At 39.5% G+C, this 16372-nt stretch overlaps 1 long non-coding RNA gene across 2 annotated transcripts in view; it reads left to right on the plus strand.

Annotated features, from left to right (window-relative positions):
* Window positions 1-16372, plus strand: part of LOC139082354 (uncharacterized) — a 96995-nt gene that overhangs the window by 42806 nt on the left and 37817 nt on the right. The window contains exon 4 of one of the 2 annotated variants that reach the window (XR_011538267.1): window positions 3479-9638. The exons of the other annotated variant lie outside the window; for it this stretch is intronic. This is a non-coding gene — a long non-coding RNA (uncharacterized lncRNA). Of the gene's footprint in view, window positions 1-3478; window positions 9639-16372 lie in introns of those variants that run through there. 2 annotated transcript variants of the gene reach the window in all.

Below are 16372 nucleotides of genomic sequence, written 5' to 3' on the forward strand. Positions count from 1 at the left end.
TTGGAAATCCACATGCAGAGAACAGTAGACATATCCAGCATCACTATCTACAACTCTGCTGAATCTGAACTGGACCATGTGGCCCTACTCTCTGCACATCTTCAGCCAATTTGACCCAACCAAGGCATTCACTTATCACCTAGCTTGAATAGCTAAATTGGGTTGTTAAGTTTCTTCTATGAAGAGTTTCTGGAAATTGAAATTGGAGCACTGAGAGACAAAGGTTAAGTAAGTATGAGTAATTCCTGAATAATCCAGGGTGGGGACTATTGGTTTGCAGCCCTTTGCACGGTAAGCACAACAAACTGATCAAAAGTTCATAGAAACAGAAAGAACTATAGATAACATCAAGGTGGCCTCTGAGAAAAAGAGAAAAGCAATGGAAGACTTTGCTAGTTGATTTCTGAAGTACCTATTTCCCTGTTAATTTCCCATTCTGGCAGAGCAGTTTCTTACTTTATAGATTGATAATGCCAGATACTCACTTCCTCAGCCTCCCTTGTAGCTAGAGAGCAGGCACATGGCCCAGTAATGGTCAACAAACCCCAAGAGAAGATATGGGGAATTTCTTGGAAATATTTCATTCTGGTTAAAAGAGACACAAGAAAAGAAACTTCTCTTCTTGCTCTTGGGTGGTATTAGGTAAGGATATCATGTCTAGAACTATAGGAACCATTTTGCAACCATGAGGTGACAAACCAAAGACCACGGTCTATGTACTGAAGATAGTAAAGAGGAAGCAAGAAAAGAGCTCTAGTCTATGGTGATTTTGTTATGTTTTGAATTAATCTATGTACAACTGATGTATCTTTAGATTTATTGATATGTGTGATAAAAGACATCCTTATTTTTCTAGCCATAGTACTTGAGCATACAATATCTTAACAGCCATAAGCATCTTAATTCATCAGTAGTCTTATGTTCTGATCTTTCAGTCTCAAGTGAATCAATCTCTGTGCAGCCTAGCTGAAACTCACCTAAGTCTTCCATGATTTTCTCTTGTATTCTCACAAAACAAGCCCCTCCTCTCCCTTTTTTTAACTTCTTCACATGTGTTTCTACTCCTTGCAAATACATTGGCCTTGACACAGGCTTTCAGTGAATTATTTTGGAAGTTAAGAGCTTTGACCAAAACCACAGCAGACTTCAGCGGTGATGAAACTGTAACCAGAATACAGGTTAGCCATGTGGGCCTCTCTGCTTATGTACCACATGCTATTTCAAAGATTGTTGGAAAATAGAGATGTCATTCATTGACGAACTATTCAAGGCTGTATAAGAAATGCTACACTAACCAATGTAAGAATAACTTCAATGCACGTGGTGGCATCATTTAACCCACCATAAAATTGCAGCATAATACCCACTGAAAAAGGGTTCAAGTGTTCAAAGAAGGAGATCAGAATGGAACCTGAATATATTCAATAACTATTTGAACTTTTTTGTGGCGAAGTCATTTAATACTTATCCATTTAGATCCCTTTAAAAGGCAGCTTCTCCCCCCGAAGCCTCTCTATTATGAAGCTACAGTCTCCAGATTGCCAACTCCATTGTGCATAGAGCAGAGCATGCTTGGAAAAACCTGCCAGATAAGCAGGTTCTCACAAGCCTGGGGAGAGATTAAGTATTGCTGTGTGTAGTTACTTCCAGAGATGCCTTTGCCTCTCCCGCTTCACTGCTGCTGTGAAGTCGACAATCCTGGAAATGCATTTTGAGACAGGGAGTTTCCAAAGTGACAGGCTTAAAAAATACAATTCACCTTTTGCCCTTCCCCTCCCAGCTGCAGGATACCAGGCCTCCTTAGAACTCAGTTTTGTAACTCTGAATACGCACCAATATCTTAAATAAATAGGCTAAGCTCTCCTGGGCCATAGATTTCCAGTTGTAGTTTCTAGTCTAAATTCCCTCTGTTAAATGCAGATGATTAAATGAGAGTGTTTATGATTTAAACAACAAGAAAAACCATCTTTCGTATCTCCTAGCTATATACTCTAATCTCAATTTTCTTATAAGTTCAGAGAAGTAATTAATAGCAGACTTGAATTGGCTCCAGAATTTCATGTTTCCTAAACTGTTGCTAACTCAGAGAGGAAATCAAGTGGAATCAAATGCATGGGAAAAGAAATCTGTCTTGATTGTTTCTCAATTTCGTGGCCAGAAAGGCCTGAGCGGCTCGGTATAATGCAAAAGACAGGAGTTACAAGTTCTCATTTTGCCTCCGATACCAAGCAGGTTTACGACATTGGTCCTTAAACTCTCTGTGCCATCATATATAAACTTATAGGTTAGACTCCATAATCCCTAAGAACTCTAGAATTTTGGAGTTCTACACCTTGCTAAAATGTAATTCAATTGTTTTAAGGGAGAGGATAGAAAATTTAGACTCAGAAAACCTTGGTTTCAAACCTACATCCAAATTCCTCAGCTGTATATCTCCTGACACAAAAGTTGAGTGCTCAGAGCCTCAATTTCCCCATCTGTAGAGTGGAAGGTATAATACCAGTATGCTATTATGTTAGAAGGATATCACACACGGAATTATATTTATTGAGTTATAAAGCATTTTATAAAAAAACTTTCTATCCCAATAAGTGGCATAATTAATAACCTTTAGGAAAAAGCATATGAAATATAATTAGTTTTAAAGAAGCTGTCTAGTCAGCTTTTTAATTTAATTTGCCACTTGAAACTGGAATATCTAGTTTTTACTTGCTAATTCCCAATCTGCATAACGAAAGGGACATGTGCAAAGGTGTCATGAAGTCTAATAGAATTGTGGCACCTTCAGCAGCACCACAAACTGCCCCAAAGAAATATGCAATCTAAATAAAATGTATGATCGCTAGGCAAATGGAGCTTCAAGACAAGCCCCCAGCCCACTTTTCCAACATGATGTCATGCCTTAAACGCCGTTTACAGACAAATTAGAGAAATTCTGGAGCCATCATTGTAATTGATTTTACCCCTTTTTCCTATATAATTGTTGATCCTGCCAGCTATCAGATATCCAAAGGCAGTCTTTACATTAACAGAAGTAGGTGACTGCCCAGGTTATTTGATTTCATGTTCCTTAGAATATACAAATTTTTCCCTCTAACCCAGTTCGTTTCCTTCACTGGAAATAAAGGAAGGCCCTCCTTTCTCTATTCTCTTGAAGTTTTTTTTATGCATAAGTCGTTGTTGCAGTCATCATATCATAGCACAGCTATATGCTTATAGCTATAAGGTCTCCACCGGGCTTTGACTCTGTCTTAATCTTCTCTGTATCATTAAATGACCTGTAGTATGCTGGGATATGGTAGATGTTAAGAAAGTTTTGATGAATGAGTAAATGAAAGGAATTCCAGCAAGAGTTGTTGTTGTTGTTGTTTTTAACCAAAGTTCATATTAGTTCTCTAAAAGAGGAAATGTTCCTCCTATAAGGAGTCTCATGTTGAGTTTCTAGTAATCTTTTCATATTGGTGCAAATGAATTCCAGATAATTTCCTAGGAGTCATTGAACAGAGAGTACTGAGGATGGAGGAGTAAATTGGAGAAAGCAACCGTCATTGAGAGAGCGGAGCCCCCAGCAATGCTCATCAACTCCTTTGTCTCCCATTTGTTTTGTCCACAAAACGCAGCTCTGAACTGTATCAGGGACAATTGCATAGGCTCTTGATTGAGCAAGAGGAAATATTGGCAGTTCCCATTTACAAAACTTTCTCTATGTGCTGGGACCTGTCCTAGGCATTTTATATGAGTTACCTGATCTACTCTTCACAACAACATTAAAAAGTAGCAACATTAAAAATTCTGTTCTCCAGATGAGGAAACTGAGGCGTGAATAAGTTTCTCTGAAGGTTGCTCCTCTGTTTAAGTGGAAGAATCAGGATTTGAGAGAGTCCGGTGCTCCTAACCACAAGCCTCTCTTGCTGGAACCCAGAAAAAGCCTCTGAACACCGTGCCCACTGCTCCGTGCTCAATGTTTGGATTAGCGATGCCGATGCCAGGAACGTAACAGGAGCTGGTACAGGAACACTTCTGGATAGCTCTGGTTTAAAGTTCAGGCTGCGGGCAGATGGCAGCAGGTTGGAGATGGGACTTGTGGAGAATGTTTGTGTGTCCCACATGTTTGGCATAGCAGACACCCTCTGCTGTCTCAAACTTGGCTGAAAAGAGAGAATGCCCTGGCTTCAGATAACTCCAAATTTGCACGTATTGTTGATATTGATGTTCTTTCGACTGCATGGGAATGACAGACATCTTTTGTCCAGATCTGGCAGACATATGAGAGCAGAATTGACTCTCCCTGCATGCAATGTAACTGCCAACATCGCAGACACCCCTAAGCTGCCTAAGTAATATCAATGCCCTTCTTTCCTTTGTCTCCACAATTATTAATACAAATATTGAATAAGTTGAAGTGTAATATAATTTATGAAGCAGCTGAACTCCAAATAGTTCTAAATCCTCCTATGCCCCTTGAAGAACGGGAGGGAAAACATAAGCCAGCTGGGATAATAGGCAAGCAGCTCATGCCAAAGTTGGGGTTCCCAGGGGCCTTAACTACCAAAGCAGTTGAGAGCTGCAAAAAGGAACTAGTGAATCCAAGATAAATCTGATCAGAGGGAGTTGAGAGTGAAATGCCAGAGATAACAAGTGCATCCTGAGTTCAACGAGGCAGAAGAAGAAAAGAATGTTAAATATAAGCACTGCCAAGCTCATGTGACATGCTCTGTCCTAAGCATTTTTTATGAATTACTTCATTTAATGTATGGTGGCTACTGTCATCCTTTGTAAAGAATGAGGCAGCAGATGCTGTGAGGGCCGAGGATCTCCTTGAAAGAAGCAAAGCAGAGAGGGGCCTGTAGGAAGGCTTGAACCAAGTCACCAAACTTCACTGCCCATAAAACAAGGCTGGACCCAGGAGTCTGTGCACAGACTGATCGGAGATTAGTCTAAAGATGAGCCCTACATGAGGGAAAAGAATGAAAGGAAACTGCCAAACACAACCTCCCTCATGGATGGAAAGTACCAGTTAGTGGATCTCTTAAACTGACTTTAGGGTGCAGGCAGAAAAACAAAAAGATTATGCTAATAATAAACTAAGTCAGTCCAATATAAGGGGCAGAAAATACAAGATATAAATTCTAGGCATTCATAAATGGGATAATAGGTTTTTATTGTTTATTTTTGAAATAAGAACACTTGTCTCCTGAAATGCTTTTTGCCATGAGATTATTGGTGCTAAGAGACTGGTTATCTTTCAGTTATTTTCACACTCTGTGTATGAGGGAATACATTAAATGAGATTTGTAATTCTCTTCTGAGGAACATGAAAATCTTGTTTATTTTGCTTATTTAAAATAATTCCAAAATTTTAATTTTATGCATTGTGTTTGCATATGTTATTATATTTAGACTCTGCACAAATTGTTAGGTGGTAGGCAGAATAAGATCCCTAAAGATGTCCAAGTCTTAACTCCTGGAGCCTGTAAATATGTAACATTACATGGCAAAGGAGAATTCAGGTTGCCACCCAGCTCATTTTACCAAAGGGAGATTATCCTGGATTATCTGGGTGTGCCCAATGTAATCAGAGGCTCTTTAAAAGTGGAAGAGGGAGGCAGAAGACAAGGCTCAGAGAAAGAGATGTAGTGGTGGAAACAAAGTCAGTGATGCTATATGAGAGACTTAACCTGCTATTGTTGGGTTTGAAGACGGATGAAAGGGGCCCGGAGTCAAGGAACATGGGCTGCCTCTAAAGTTAGAACAAGTGAGGAAAGATTCATCTCTAGAGCCTCCAGAAAGGATTGTAGCCTGATGACACCTTGATGTTGGCCCAGTGAGACCTATATCAGCCTTCAGACCTATAAAACCTTGAGGTGATAAATTTGTGTTTTGTGCTGCTAAATTTGTGGTAATTTATTGCAGCAACAATAGAAAATTAATAGAAGGTGGAACCTTTCCTAAAGATATTGCTTCTTTTATTTTTCTTCATAGAGAATCGTGATCTGGCATTTAAAATTCTGAGACATTATTCTCATCCTCTAGTAAGAGGTTACTACCTCTCTCGCGGCAACGGAGTAATAACCACCTGGACAAGCCATGTGACACTGTTGTCTCCCTTTTGAAGGCTAGAAAGAACAGGGATACTAACAATGACTCTTCTTAACCAAAGTTTACACAGGCTCCTCTGAGCCCTCTTCTTGACTAGGCCTCATCTTTGGGCTCTGTCATCAGCCTAACTAGTCCAGTTGTAGCAAGAATCCTACTAAGTCAGTTTAACAAAAATCCCCCCACCCTTGATATCTGATCACCCTGACTGCCTTCAGTAAGTCTCCTGTTAAAGTGCTTAACGAAGAATCTCTTTACTCTTGATGTCTCCTTGCAGCAATTTTCTTCCCCTGCTCCCTGGCTATAAATCCCCACTTGTTCTTGCTGTATTTGGAATTGAGTTTGATTCTACACAGAAGTCTTTTCGACTCTATTACAATAGTTACTGAGTAAAATCTATACCACTTTAACTGGTTTCTGCCTCTGGTTCTCTTTGATAATCCCCAGCAACATGTAAGATGTTCTTGATAGAATGCAGGTGACATATCTCAGCTTTTGACTATATCTGTGCAACACCAGAGCAAAAAGTTGAAAGTGAAGCACTAATGTAATTATATGTTTATTTTTTTGTCTGACGTCCCCAACTGCTTTTTAACGTATTTGAAAGAATTAGCCATTCATTTCAGCATCATGTGGGCCACAAGTTAGCCATTCAACCACATTGTTTAGCTACTATTTTTTCATGGATTCAATAATAAATCAAATTTTAATATTTAAGTAGTCATTTCAGTTTCCATTATGAACAATATACCCAATTTAAATAGAATACGATGTGTTTTAATCCATCAATAGTTCTCTATGGAACTCTAGTGCTTAGAAGAAATCCGAAGCTTCATTCAGTCCGACACACTATCCTACCTCCTGACATGACAGTTGTAGCCACCTGGGCCAAGAGTTAGTTAAATCATTTTTATGGGTCTTGACAGTGACTATTGCCCAGCGTTATCCTATCTGTTCCTCTGTGTCTTCCTACATTTCTTATACATGAACAGCTGATAACCTTCAATTTATTTAGCCAGAGAAGTGTGAGATAATTACATGGCTAAATTAAATTGCTCATATTCTAATACAGTTGCTCTATGTCACATGAAATTATTATGTCTTGTTTTTTAAGTTAAAAAATGAATCAAATACCATTTTAAAATACTAGAATGATTGTGCATGTAACTACAGTAATGCATCACATAACGATGTTTTGGTCAAAAATGGGCCACATATATGATGATGATCCCATAAGATTAGTATCATGTAGCCTAGGTGTGTGGCAGGCTATACCATCTAGGTTTGTGTAAATACATTCTACGATGTTCGCACAGGGACTCAATCGTCTAACAATGCTTTTCTCAGAGTGTATCCCTGTCATTAAGTGACACATGACTGTATATTGAATCCCGTGACACTTCAAGGAAGGGCTGTTCACTATTAGACTGTGAACATTTAAAAGGCTTCATAAAGGAGGTGACACATGAGTTAGTCTCTGATGGACAGGTAATATTTGACAGACAGGATAGGGATGTGGCTTGGTAAGTGGAGAGAACAGGATGAGTAAGAAAGGCACAGGGCAAAGTGCATTTTGATGGTTCAATGAGTAGACCAATTTAGCACAAATCTAGAGCATGGGCATGAGAAGCCCTTAAGTTAGGACTAGAAACTGGTATATGATGAGAGATTAGAAGATAATTTAGAGAGTGATGAGAAGTCATTTTAATGTTTTGAGCTTCCCTTAATTAATCTGTCACTGTTGGGTAAGATGGTTAGGAGAATGGAGAGTCTGTAGATAAGGAGAGCTATTGAGAAGCTGTTGGGAGAGGAGAAGCTGTACAGAAGCTGTACAGGAGAGGTAATAAGTGCCTGAGGCTGGATTGAGGCTGAGGTGATGGTACATATTCATAGATATGGCAGCATCCCCAGGGCTGGGCTCCCAGTTTGCTGGAGCTGTTGATAGCTTCCCTTATTCAACTCTTTGTGACAGAAAGATGGTGACATTCACAGAAATAGAGGTCAGGCAGAAGAGCTGTTCTGGATGCTAGGAGGATGAGTTCACTTTTTGATATGTTGGGTTAGAGATGCTGGCAGGATTTTGGGGAGGAGATGATCAGCAACCAGCTAGAAATGGGAGATGGTTGCTTGGCAGAGAAACTAAGGCGGAGTTGTCAATGTAGAAGATGTCAAAGAACTCACAGGAATGAGATTCCAGAGGGAGATAATTTAGAGGAAGACGCAAGAAGAGGGTCTAAATAGAATCCTGGGAAAGACCTATAGTAGACGGATCAAAAATGAAGATCCTGGAAGGAGTGAGTTTACAAAGGAAAGGAGTGGTACAAGTGATGATTGCTGGAGAGAGGTCAAGAATCAGGAGAATGTCTGAGATTGTAACAACATTTTATCCCTATAAAGCAGAAGTTCTAGGAAAGTGGTAGGGTGGAACACATTTTGCAAGGGGCCCACCAGTGAGTGTGTATAAAGGTGCAGAGAGAGTGAGGGAAAAATACATTATCAGTAATTTAAGAGGGATATATGGAATAGGAACAAGAACAGGGTAGGAATGATGATGTCATTTGTGCTAAATCCACCTTCTGTTATATGACAACTCAAATGAAAGAGACACAAATGTTAAAATTGGGTGACTAATTACATTTATAAACTAATGCCTACACAAACCAATCCTAGGAGCCTATAATAAAATTTTTAATATACCCAGATCCAAGTTTGTGTGCCTTTAAGTTCATTCAGAATCTTTATCGAATTCTTTCCTGAAATGGTAGAGGTACATGTAGATATTTTCCCTGTAAAGCCTTTAGGGTTTTTAATATAATTGGAATAGCAGTCCCCAGGGTATTATCTAACTTCCATTCCTTTCGTTTTGGGAGGGTTTAACTCACTACTTATCCACACCAAGACCTGAAATTTATCTCCACAAAGAGAAAAGTCCAACTCCTTAGGAGGCTGGAAGCTCCACCAGGTAATTCATGTCACCAACAGAAACTTAAGTTCTCTGCTAGATAGATCAGATCACCTTTGGCAGGCTTGGGGACCAGAGAGCCAGGTCTGGAAAACCACAAAAATTTGGGCTGAAGACTCTAAAATTTCAGGCAAGAATGATGAAAAAGCCTAGTTGGTAATCTGTGCCTTCCTTGCTCCTTTCAAAGAACCTAAGATATATGATGACTTCAAAGTTCAGAATAGACTATTAATGAGGGAAAAATTTGCAGGAAAATGTGTGAGATAGAGGAAGCTTCTAATGTTAGTAGAAAAGACAAGTGGCTGATCCCAGAGGTGAATCATCTAACATTCCTTATGCCAACTCCAGAGATGAAAATAATTTTTGGCAGTATGTGTATTTCAGAGAAGGCAATAGCCTCGTGATTATTATTATAGCATGTCCGTGTACAGTTTGGTGTATACAAAACAAAATAAAACAAAAATGGGTCCTTTGGGCTGCAAATTATAAGTTTTATCATAGAGTCGTAGTCTCAAATCTGTTCAAAAAACTTGTCCTTTATTCTATTTCTTTTTAATAAAATTGTGCTCTGATTTTTTAATTTTGTTGCATTTTTCTGTTGCTTTTCTTTATTTCTACGGAACACAATGACTCTCTCCCTCAGAATACTCTATATGTTTTTACTATAAGAGCACATATCTTTTTATTTATTTATTTATTTATCATTTACTTATTCATTCATTCATTTTTTTAGTCCTTGTGCAAAACTGAATTTCTCTAGAGCACGGGTCATGCCTCCAGCTGGAGGGGCTCAATACATATCTACAGAATAACCTGAATAGAACCAAAGAGCTACTTCTCAAAGCAATTTCTATGCATAGGAAGAGTTGTGGAGTTTTTTTTTTCCCTCTCTCTGACTTTCACAAAAATAAAGGGCTAATATCACCAGTGGGCAAATTTTATAAAATTACTCTCCAAAGTGTTTCAACAAAACCTGCCAACACAACTCAAGCCCTAACTTCCCCCATCGCTGCTTTATAGCAAAGGGCCTCACTGGGACAGGCTGCCAGTCACGTAGACGAGAGCCAAATTGTTTAGTGGATTTGGGAAGTGGACAGATGTTCTCCTGGGATGATGGAGACAGGCACCGCCACATACATTTTCACTTGACGTGTTAACCAATATTCTTAGCCAATTATTCAGAGGCGACCAGCAGTTAATGCATGCAAAGGCAGGAGCTAGAATCATCACTCATGGCTCCCACACAGCCCCAAACTCCTGCCAAAGTGCTAAATTCCTCTCAGGCTCTGAAAGACACGGAGTTCATTTTGTGTGCCCTTGGATGTGCTCCTTGAGGATTATTTTAGAACATCTAAAGCTGATTATGAAATGGTCATTGTGGATGAATAAATACGAGAAAATAAAACAAACGCTGAGGATCTATGCCTCAAAATCCCGAACCGGAAAGAATGGGTTTTACATATGAGCATGCATTTGAGGTCTCAAAGGTAATTACCCTGAGGCACTGGAACAGTGCAATAAAAACAATAGCAGCTGGGCCACACCAGTGATATACTGTGATAACTGCTATTAAGCTCATTTGCAAAAGAAATATGATGTAATAAGGTCTATCATTTTTAATGGAAAATAGAAAAACATAAAAAGACAATGTCCATTTTATTCAGAGAGATGACAGCAAAGCCAATGGCTAGAATCCTTACTTCCAGGCATCCAATGCACAATGCCGTCATATCTTTGACATTGCTCCAGGCTTTAAGCAATGCAAGCTTGGACCTGGCACCCGGAAAATAAGAAGATAAAGGGATGTAAATGTTGTTTCCAAGAAGCTTGCAAGACTAGTCATTATTTTAAAGGTAACATTTTATTTCTGGGGGAAATTGTGCTACATGAAAAATATGTAATAGCTGTCTCTATAATAAAGGCTTTTAGACAAAAGTATTGATGTGGCAGAATATATAAAATTGTATCTGTCAATGTCCAGTCAGTAAAACAGAAATAATCTGAGTTTTTCCCAAAATAGGTAATATAACAAGGGTAATTTGTTAGGGGATGGAGAGAGAACAAACAGGGGTCTAAAGGCCACCCAGAGGTTAACACCTGCAGGAAGCAGCTACCACCTTTAGGGTGGGAGTGTTTGGGAGATGGGGTACCGCTAGGAATTGAGGACACTCTGTGGGAGCTGAATCCCTGGTAGATGACTGCCCCATGGAAGCTGGGACCATGGAAAGAGGAGCTGAGGGAAGTGAGAGCTGGGACCACGGAGGAGACAGCCACTGCATTAAAAATTGCTGGCAGAGGAAAGTGAGAGAAATACCTTTTTTCTCCCCTCCCATCCTCAGGCCTCTTGCCAGTGGTTTCCACTGGCGAACCCAGCCAAGAGTCGGCTAGCAAGGGATCCTGGGACACAGAGACTATAAACATAACGTCTGATCTAGTACAGAGCAGAGCAGGGGAAGGGTGAGGAATAGAAGTGAGAGCAACCTGGAAAATTACCAGTGCTATTTCCAAAGCCTCGCCTTGCTATTCCACCCATAATCTCTCCTTTCAATGACTGTGCAGTCTACAGCAGTCTCCTTTAATACACTCTGACCTCCCTCTAATCTATTTTCTATGGTACTGCAGAGAGCATGATCTCTTCACATTCTCCACCTCATCATAGAACACTCTGGTCCCTTTAAAACCCTTCAATGGTACTACAACTAGAAGAACCCACAACTAAAATATACAACTATAGACTGGGGGGATTTGGGGAGAAAAAAGCAGAAAGGAAAAAAAAGGAAAAAAGAAGATTGGCAACAGCTCAGGTGCCAATCTTTAAGAAAAAAAAAAGCCCTTCAACGTCTTCTACTGCTCTTGGGAGAAAGACAAAACTCTTCATGTGACCCATAAAGCCCTTCACGAACTGGTGGGCCACCTCTCCAGGCCCATCTCATTTCCGCTCCCTTACTGTCTGTGCTACAGTGGTTCTGGTCTTGACGTGCATTCATTACTTCATTCAGTTATTCAGGAAAACTTTTTCAAGGGTCTACTTTCTGCCAGGCATTTTTCTTCACTCCAGAGAAAGAGCAGTGAATAAAACAGATGCAATGTGTACTTACCTGGAGTCTGTTTTTTAGTGTATGAGTGTGAAGCGGCAGGCACTAAGTAAAGACTTGAATATAGCGTATTTAAGGTGGTCGACAGGGCTTTGGAGAACGCTTTTATGTAACAACATTAGGAAGTCCTCTCTCATCATGTGATATTTGAGCAGAGACCTAAAGGAAGTGAGGGAGCACCTCCTATGCTAAAACTGTATACGCTATATACAGAGGAAGAGCTCACCAGGCAGAGGAAACAGCAAATGCAAAGTCCCTGAGGAATAAGTATAAAAGTTTAGAACTTTCCATGTCACTGCTTCAGAAAAGGATTTGGTACTTTCCACTCATCCTGTATTGATCAAATTCTTAAAAAAACAAAATGCGCTTCTAAGACAAATTTTCCCACATAAATTTAATTTTAAACTATATATCCATTGGTATACTGAGTTGATTAACAGTTACCTCAGCTATTTGACTACACTCTATGTGGGCAGTGACTGGCTTTCCCTTAGGAAATAGGTATTGCTGCCTAAAAGCCTAAAATACAGCAGCTTCAAAAAGACCAAAAGGATTTCTCCTGCATATATTAATTATGGCTAATCTGGCAGCTCCATGATGTCAGGAACTCAGAGTCTCTCTATTTTATTTCTGCAGTAGCCCTAGAGCATTTCTGTATTGTCCGAGATATTTCATCACTATGTTCACAATCCAGGCAGCAGAAGAGAGCATGTTGAGCAGGAGCAGGGTGACAAACATGCCTTCTCCCTATAAGGTCGTGACCCAGAAATTGCACACATCACTTCCCTCATATCCCATTAGGCAAACCTAACTACACAATCACGCTGAGCCAGAAGGGAGGCTGGCTAGGCAGGTGCCCTGATAAAAATGCAATTTCCATGACAGAAGGGAGAGGCAGACATGGGAAGATACCCAGCAGTACCTGCTACATCACACAAGAGAAACAAGCAAGACAGAGGACTAGAAATGCATATGACAGCCAGCGTGATTGTAGAGAACGGAATGTAGTGACTTAACTAGAACAGGTCACCTATTTTGACCAGAAGCACTTAGGATTATGGTTGGATGACAGAGCAGAACCTACAAATAAAAACAAACAAGAGCAATAACAAAAATCAAAATTCCACAAAACATTTAAAACGAAATCTGAAGGTGTTTGTGAAGTACTCTGTTATACAGCCAAGTCACAGCTTAAATTGACGTCAGGGGACATGGGTCAAATTCAAACATCACTGCCTAAGGTGAAAATCACTTTAATGTTGAAATTTTCATTATATTTCCTCAGAGAAATGGCACAGTGTAGGCCAACAAACATCCATCAATACATTCAACAGTCGGTTTTCTTCCTATTTCATGAACAGATTGCTGTTTTTTTTTATTGACACCAGTTGAAGGAGCTGCTTTGTGTTTAATGGTCAATCTGGATGAAAAACTCTTGTTTTACCTTTAAACATTAGAATCCATGTTAAAACCATTAGGACTGACACCAACAACTGCAGGTTCATCTAATTTGTTAGGCCTGCCCTGGGACATACGTTCATAGAGTAGGATGCTAAGTAGAGTGGTCTACCCCAGGAGTCCACAAACTTTTTCTTTAAAGGTCCTCATAGGAACTACTTGAGGCTCCGCGGGTCATATAGTCTTTGTTGTAACTCTTCAGCTCTGCTGTTATACCACTAAAATAGCCATAGACAATATGGAATTTAATGAGCATGGCTGTTTCCTAATAAAACTATTTACAAAAACAGGTGGCAGCTGATTTTGGCCCAAGAGCCCTAGTTGGCTAACCCCTGGTCTAAATTGTTTAATCTCTTTTTTGGAGGGTAGGGGGAGCACATTTTCTTTTTCACGTTATAGAAATGAAATGAGCACCCAATGCGGCTCTCCTTAGCAGAGACCCTTAGACGATAGCATTGTTTGCTCTCTTGTTGATTATGCAGCAAAAACAATTGAGGAAGCAGAAGTGGAGGCGGGAATGACTACAGGTGGCAGGATCGTCAGTGAAGACTTCACAGAGGAGACAGAGTTGAGCTAAACCATAAAGGATGCCATTTATTTAGAAACACCAAGAGCTGTATTCATATTAGATCATTCCGTCTTCCGACACGTCTATGTAGTTTCATAACCACAGAGAAGTTAAGAAACTTTCTGAGGGTCCCAGCGCTAGCAGGAAATGGAGCCAAATCAAGATTTCAACTCAAGTGCCTCTCATTCGTTATGCTATTGGACTTCTAGTTTGAGCGGCTTGGGGAAGTCAGGAGTTGAGATTATCGCTTTGTAGATAACAGGAGCTCTATCCTCCCTCTAGATCAATCCATCTCATTAATACTTAGGTCATTTTCAGGGATGTTGCCCTTACTTCCTCGTCGTGTGGTCATAAAGCTAATAACGAAATAAAAGATTTCAAGCATGTTTATAGCATTGTGCCAGGGGAATACCAGTAGGTTTTGGAAAAGAAGCATTTGCCTTCTATAACATCACAATGCATGATGCCTGCAACAGCTCCAAGTCTGAACTAGGTCAAAGTCGTATCAATTTATTCCATATTTAACGACTTTCTGAAATACAAGTTGCATGATTTCAAACATTTTACCACCAAGCGGAAACAAATTAATGTTATTATTATTTTTTCACTTTCTGTTATCCTGCTTTCTCTGAACAACAGCAGTGGCTCACCAAGACATTAAAGGATCACACACACCATGGCTGTACCCACCACATTAAAGGCTGGTATAAAGAGTAGATTTTAATTAGAGTTTGGAAAGAGCATTTCTGTTTAAGTAAAATAAAAACACAGGTGGTTTAGTGAGTTCACTCTGAGTCTAAACCCCAAAACGCTATTTAAACAGCAAAGTGGTTAAAGGATTTCATTTTTCTGGTCAGCTCTACCTCAGGTAGAAACAACAATCCTACCATTCCTGACAGCATGGGGTGGTCGTGTGCATTTGGCTCTCGGCCAGCTGTTACATGCTTTAATATTCTCTAGCTGCAGAAAAAGGCTCTCCAGTAAAATGCAGGGCAGTTTTAAAGCATAATATCATTTATACCTTAATTTTTCCTTAGCTATCTTAAAATTTTGTTAAGATCGTGATGTTCTCTGGCCTCTGTCTACTGCAACCTCCTCTTGCCCCTAATCACCACCACCCTTAGAAGAATAAACATCATGCTCCTTTTGGATATCTCTTGCTGGAGCCTCTTCCATCAACTTATTTTTTGTTCTTTCTATTTTACACTAACAGCCAAAGCAATAGTTATCTTCAGAGTATGCATCTGGCTAGGAAATCATCCCAAACTTAAACTAGTGACTGATTTGCTGACAATCACTCATCAGCGTCATCACTGAATATCTAATTTGGGTTTTTTTGAATGTTGGTTGAGCAACTAATACATAACGAGTGAAATCTAGGCTGAAGGAACATTCTGTTTATAAGTGCCTTGGGACTGAATCAAGAACTGGTGTGTATCAATGGCAGGGACTAGTGAAGAAGCACACGGCCTTTAGAACAGGTCTACTTAGGTGCAAATTCCAATTCAGCCACATTCTAGTTTTGGGAATTGATAAAAGTACTTAACCTTTCTGTTACTCAATGTCCTCATCTGTAAAACGGGAGTGATGATATAGTATCTATGTCAGATAATTACTCTGAGGACTATATGAGTTAAAATATACTACACATTTAGAACGAAAGCTGACATGTAGTTAATGCTATAATAGCATCTTCTGTTATTATTTAGATGAAATGTGCCAAAGGTTGAGAGCCTGTGCTCTAGTAAGTACTTAACACACATTATCTCATTTACTCTCCAGTCAACTCTGGAGGGTTGCGTATTTGAGAAAACAGATCTTAGAGATTTATAGCTCAGAATTTTCCAGTGGAAGCCTATCTGACTCCTAAATTCACAATATAATAGCAGGATGAAAAGATTTAAGGCTACTTTTCTCATTGAATACATGTAAATAAGGGAAGATGTCTTCTAAATCACATCCATCTACAAACGTTGTAATATACATTTGCATATGGACATACTTCCTAAGGACAATAAATGTTTACAAAACTATTTATATTTAAATATGCTATCTCCTTTAAAATCATCAAAATACTTTATGCCTTAGGACAGATGGTAGCTTAGGTTAGAAGCACATTTCAGGAGCATTGATCTTGCAACCAGCATCTTCTCATTATCTCTGCCCATTTATATAACTATTTTTATAAAATTA

The sequence above is a fragment of the Equus przewalskii genome, chromosome 3 (assembly GCF_037783145.1).
Source record: "Equus przewalskii isolate Varuska chromosome 3, EquPr2, whole genome shotgun sequence".
NCBI classification, from domain to species: Eukaryota; Metazoa; Chordata; class Mammalia; order Perissodactyla; family Equidae; genus Equus; species Equus przewalskii.